Source organism: Euprymna scolopes, chromosome 1 (assembly GCF_053919585.1).
Source record: "Euprymna scolopes isolate OS-2025 chromosome 1, ASM5391958v1, whole genome shotgun sequence".
In the NCBI taxonomy this organism is placed as follows: Eukaryota; Metazoa; Mollusca; class Cephalopoda; order Sepiida; family Sepiolidae; genus Euprymna; species Euprymna scolopes.
The window spans coordinates 68924756-68931616 of NC_136482.1; positions in this window are offsets into that span (position 1 = coordinate 68924756).

Sequence of the window (6861 nt, forward strand, 5' to 3'; positions counted from 1 at the left end):
TGGTCGTTTACTGTCTTAGATGTGCTACCATAAATGGTAGTGTCGTCAGCATAAATGTCTACAAATGATGTAAGGATATGATTTGGAAGATCATTAATGTAGATCAGGAAAAGAGTTGGGCCCAGGATGGATCCCTGAGGGACACCGGCATTAATACTGTGAGCTTCTGATTTTTGCCCCTCAACTACTACTCTTATGAACCTATCAGAAAGAAATGATTTAATAATTGAGAAGACTTTTCCAGCTATACCATAGCTAGCGATCTTATGAAATAAACCTTTATGCCATACCCTATCAAAGGCTTTAGATATGTCAAGAGCAATTGCCCTAGAAAGATTGCCACCGTCGAGAGATTTGCTAATCCTATGCGATATAACTGTAAGGACATCTGCTGTAGATCTAGCAGAACGGAAACCATATTGAGTGTCACTAAGAAGGTTATTTTTGTTGAGATGTTTGATTACTTCTGTATTTAACACAGATTCTGGCAACTTACTCATGACACACAGGAGACTTATTGGCCTGTACTGAGAGGGGGATGAGCGATCACCTGAATTCTTAAATACAGGGCATACTGATGAGATTTTCCAGGGAGATGGGAAACTATTCTCATTAAGACAACGTTTAAACAGTTTTGTAAGTATGGGCTCTAATTCAGGTTGAAGTTTTTTGAGTACTATAATTGGAATACCATCAGGGCCAGTTGCTTTACTCGAATCAAGGTTTTTGATTAGCTTCGCAACATCACGTACAGATATACGTATATCACATAGCGTGTTTTCTGATACAGGAGGAAATATTGGGGGTTGGCGGTCTTGGTCGCAAAGGGTAGAATTAGCTGCAAAGTTCTTGACAAAGAGTTTGGCTTTGTCTGATGCTGACGATATTACCTCAGGTCCATTGATAATAGTTGGGATGGAGCACACGCTTCTGTTCAGGATTCTGTTTGCTATTTGCCAAAACTGGTGGGAACCAAGCCGCTGCTCAGCTACTTTGGACTTAACAGATTGAGCATACAACACTCTTGCGTTCTTTATTACTTTCTTACAATGGTTACTGGCAGTCCTGAAAACGGCTTTAGTTTCCATACATCTATTACGTTTGAAGCAGTGGAAAAAGTGATTTCTGTGCGCAATGGCAGCAGCACATTCTGGAGAGAACCATGGCTGGCTGTTAGGTTTTTGCTGAAACTTTTTAGAGGGTATGAAATGGTCAATACCTACAATTAACCATTCAGTTAGCTCTAATACTATAGAGGGCACATCCTTTTTAAACATGGAATGCAGAGGTAGATCAGATATAAATGTACGGAAGCTATCCCAGTCAGCCTTAGTGTATCGATATACTGTACGATGAAGAGGTACGTCTGGGGACTTATTACATTTCATTTTTATCTTAATTGATACAACAGAGTGGTCGGAAGATCCAAGAGGCGACAGAACAGAAACTGAACATAGTTCAGGGCAAGTTGTGAGAAAAAGGTCTAGTAGGCTCGCATACTGGCCGTCATTATCGGGCACACGGGTAGGTTCCTGAACAATCTGAGTGAGGTCATAGGCAATGGAGAAATCATGACAGAACCTCCCCTCATCATCGGTCTTGTTCGAGTGGGTCAACCATTCGACGTTGTGAACATTGAAGTCTCCACATACGTGAATGTTAGCTGAAGGATAAGTAGAAAGGACTTGGTCAATTTTCTCAGATATGCTTTGAAAGATAGTAACTCCGCTGTTGTGGGGGCGATAGAGAGTAAATATAAATGCAGTAGTGTGAGCTAAAGCAACCCGGAAGCACATATAGGGTAAGTTAGGATCTTCCCTGGAGATGTCCCTCCCACATGGAAAGCTATCTTTAATATAGGCACATATTCCATGCCCATGGCGATCTTGGGGGTCAGATTTAGAAGTTAAGTTAGAGTATCCTGAAATTGCAAACTCATCTAGGGAAATAGCCTGTCCAATGCCAGTTTCACTTAAAAATAAAAGGTCTGGTTTAGTCTCCTGTAATTGGGTTTCAACCTCTGGAAGGTTAGAACGAAGACCCCTGATGTTGGAGAAGGAGACATGGTAGTAGGGGTCTACGTTGGAAGTTGGAGAACCGGGTTTAATCGTGTATTTTTTCTTGAAACTTGTCATGATGAAATTTTGGAATTTGTGGACTAGGTCGACAGATTTACTTAGAGCAGGACAGAGAGGGGAAATTAAGAGAGAAAAAGAAACGAAGAATTTTTTTTATTTGTAGCTAATGATAAGGTAAAGCCGTAACAATTACCCACTAGTATGGCATCGAGAGGCCCCACCAGAAGCTACTGCATGGTCCAGAATCCATTCACCAAATGGCAATACAGCAGCCCCAGTACTTTGCACCTGCTGATAGGACAGCCTCCTTAGTGGTTAATCCAAGGTTCGGGTCCCTGACTATTAGGCGGATAACGTCAGCCCAGACAAAACGTTTACCTCCAGCACCCTTACTAGTGACATGGCTACAAGGATAGACATAGAAACAGAAAATTTCCGCCATCTCAGCCAACTGTTCGCAAAAATACTGCCAACCTAGAAAACAGCTTTTTCTTCTCCCTTTGTCAGAAAAATCACTCATTTAAAAAATGAGGACTGAGGGACAAATAAGAAGAAGCGAGAGTAACAGGAGCTGCCGATAACGCATCCACAATGCGTTTTCTACTCTCCATTAAAAAAAAACAAAAAAAAAACAAAAAAAACTATTAAGTATTGTACTTAATAAAAGTCCAACAGACGTGTTTAAGGGAAAGTATGGTGATAGATTCCCCTCACACGAACTAAAAATGAGTATAATTCGTAATTTTTGCTATCAACTCGGTAGATAAATAAACATATGTACGAGGGGGGGGGGAAAGCTAGCATTTAATAAAACAGAAATACACAAATTAAATACTGAAATAAAATGGAGTTGTTAATATTTTAAATCTAAAATAAAAAGCATGATTGAAATCACTTATCTCAACAAAAACAATTCCGTCTCCAAATTGCAAACTGTATTGAAAGAAATTCAGTTAGTAGCGTTCAAAACAAAAAAACTTGTAAAATACATAAATAATAAATTTGGAAACTTGTAAAATGCATAAATCATAAATTTAGAAACTTGTAAAATACATAAATCATAAATTTAGAAACTTGTAAAATACATAAATCATAAATTTGGAAACTTGTAAAATACATAAATCATAAATTTGGAAACTTATAAAATACATAAATCATAAATTTAGAAACTTGTAAAATACATAAATAATAAATTTGGAAACTTGTAAAATACATAAATCATAAATTTGGAAACTTGTAAAATACATAAATCATAAATTTAGAAACTTGTAAAATACATAAATCATAAATTTAGAAACTTGTAAAATACATAAATCATAAATTTGGAAACTTGTAAAATACATAAATCATAAATTTGGAAACTTGTAAAATACATAAATCATAAATTTGGAAATTTATGTATTTTACATACATAAATCATAAATTTCGACACTTGTAAAATACATAAATCATAAATTTGGAAACTTGTAAAATATATAAATCATAAATTTAGAAACTTGTAAAATACATAAATCATAAATTTGGAAACTTGTAAAATACATAAATCATAAATTTGGAAACTTGTAAAATACATAAATCATAAATTTGGAAACTTGTAAAATACATAAATCATAAATTTAGAAACTTGTAAAATACATAAATCATAAATTTAGAAACTTGTAAAATACATAAATCATAAATTTGGAAACTTGTAAAATACATAAATCATAAATTTAGAAACTTGTAAAATACATAAATCATAAATTTCTTTTCATGTGATAGAACTTATACATTTATAACTATGTTATAAGGGACAACGGAAAATAATTCTACCCTAAGGAATTTGAGCCAACATAATATTTCTTTTCTAATACCCTAATAATATTGGGTGGAAAGGGGAGAGGCGGGAACATAATTTAGTATGAAGTTGTAATGGTTGGATTCTAACACTAAATAAATTTATTATTGACAAACAATTTATTGATATTTTCAGCTATCCTATGGAAAATATTTCTTTTATTAAAACAAATCGTATCAGTTAAGATAAAAACAAAATGTAAGAAGCCATCAGACGTACCCCTCCACCGTACTGTATACCGATACTCTATGGCTGACTGGGATAGCTTCCGTACATTCATATCTGATTTACCTCTGCACTCCATGTTTAAAAAGGAAGTGTCCTCTATAGTATCAGATCTGACCGAATGGTTAATTGTAGGCATAGACCAATTCATACCATCTAAAAAATTCCAACAAAAACCTAACAGCCAGCCATGGTTCTCCCCAGAATGTGCTGCTGCTATCGCGCACAGAAATCACTTTTTCCATAACTACCAACGTAATAGATGCACTGAGACTAAAGCTGCTTTCAGGACTGCCAGCAACCACTGTAAAAGAGTAATAAAAAATGCAAGAGAGCTATATGCCCAGTCTGTTAAATCCAAGGTAGCTGATCAGCGGCTTGGTTCCCACCAGTTTTGGCAAATAACAAATAGGATCTTGAACAGAAGTGTGCGTTCTATCCCAACCATTATCAATGGACCAGAGGTTATCTCGTCAGCATCAGACAAGGCCAAACTATTTGCAAAGAACTTTGCAGCTAATTCTACCCTATGCGACGAAGGCCATCAACTCCCCACATTTCCTCCTATAACACAGAACAAGCTAGGTAACATACAAATATCCGTGCATGAGGTCGCCAAGCTAATAAAAAACCTAGATTCCAGTAAAGCAACTGGCCCTGATGGCATCCCAATTATAGTGTTAAAAAAGCTTCAACCAGAACTTGCTCCCATACTTACGAAACTATTTAAGCGCTGCCTTAAGGAGAAGTGCTTTCCGACCCCCTGGAAGACCTCCTCAGTTTGCCCTGTATTTAAGAATTCAGGTGATAAGTCATCTCCCTCTCAATACAGACCAATAAGTCTTCTCTGTGTTATGAGTAAGTTACTTGAATCAATATTAAATAGAGAAATAGTAAACCACCTCAGCAGGAATAACCTTCTTAGTGACACACAATATGGTTTCCGCTCTGCAAGATCTACCGCAGATGTGCTGACGGTTATATCCCACAGGATTAGTGAATCTCTTGACAAAGGCTTCCTTTCTAGGGCAATTGCTCTCGACATATCAAAGGCCTTTGACAAAGTATGGCATAAGGGTCTACTTCACAAGATTTCCAGCTACGGTATAACTGGAAATGTTTTCTCAATCATTAAATCATTTCTCTCTGATAGGCTCATAAGAGTAGTGGTAGATGGACAAAAATCGGAGGCCTGCAATATAAATGCTGGAGTCCCTCAGGGGTCAATCCTGGGCCCAACTCTCTTCCTGATCTACATCAATGACCTCCCTAAACACATACTTAAATCATTCGTTGACATCTATGCTGATGACACGACCATCTACGGCAACACATCAAAGGCTGTAAATGACGAAGTTCTCTCGGATTCTCTCTCCTCTGATCTCGAGCGCGTGGTTCAGTGGGGGAAGATGTGGCTAGTTACCTTTAATGCATCCAAAACCAAACTCCTATCCTTACATCATCAGCGCTCTGATCCCCAGCTGGCATCAATTGTGATGGATGGCTCTCTTCTGGGTGAGGCCCCGTGTTTTGACAAGCTTCTGGGTTTGACCTTTACTCCTGATCTGAAATGGAACACGTACATCAAGTCTGTGGCCAAGGTCGCAGGAAAGATGGTGGGATCCTTCTACCGCTCCAGAAGATATCTCACTACTGATGCAATTCTCTATCTATATAAAAGCCAAGTACGGCCAAGGATGGAATACTGTTGCCATATCTGGGCAGGAGCTGCCAAAAACAGCCTATCATGCCTTGACAGAGTACAAAATAGACTTCGTGGTTTAGTGGGGGATGCCCTTTTCTCTACCCTGCAACCCCTCTCCCACAGAAGAGACGTTGCGAGCCTATCCTTGTTTTATCGTTATTTTCATGGCAGGTGCTCGTCTGAACTCCAATCTCTGGTCCCCCCTCGCCAATCTTTCACGAAAAACACCCGTCTAGCTGAATCCACTGTGAAAAATTTCCCCCACTCTATATCTGTGCCTAAATCAAAACGCGGATTTCATGAGCAAAGCTTCTTTCTTAGAACTGCACGCCTGTGGAACTCTGTTCCGTCTGCCTGCTTCCCTCCGGACTACAACTTGGATGTCTTCAAGTCTAATGTTAACAAATTCCTAATGAACCGCCCCCCCTAATTAAACACTTCATAAAATCTCCTCACTAACGTGATGTACTTACAATAACCCTTATCCCTGAGTGGCTTCCGGGCCTTGATAAGTGGTGATCACTGTGTAAAAAAAAAACAAAAACAAAAAAAACTTATTAATATTTATTGAAAAAATATTATGCATATATCTATCTATCTATCTATCTATCTATCTATATATATATATATATATATATTTCAACATATTGACATTATTTTGAATAAGAGTAAGTGTGGTATTGTGGTGAGTGAAATGATCCCAGTAGAAGAGTAAGTTGGTCAGTAGAGGATGACCGACGATCCCCGTTTTCCCACACTTTTGATGGCTTTGTTCTATGTTATATTTTGAGCAAATAAATAATTTAAAGTGCAGTACCTGTTCTGATACTGCTTTTTATCTTTTCTGTCATCGGTCAGTGAATAAGTAATCATTCTAGACTGAGGTAGTTTAAATTTTTATCCCAGTTTAGAATGCTCCTTCTTGGAGAGTTAGATTCAGTACATTATAAATCAGTCTTGTGTCTAAATCTGCCTCAGTAGCAATCTAAATAAATATATAAATAAATAGAAAGATA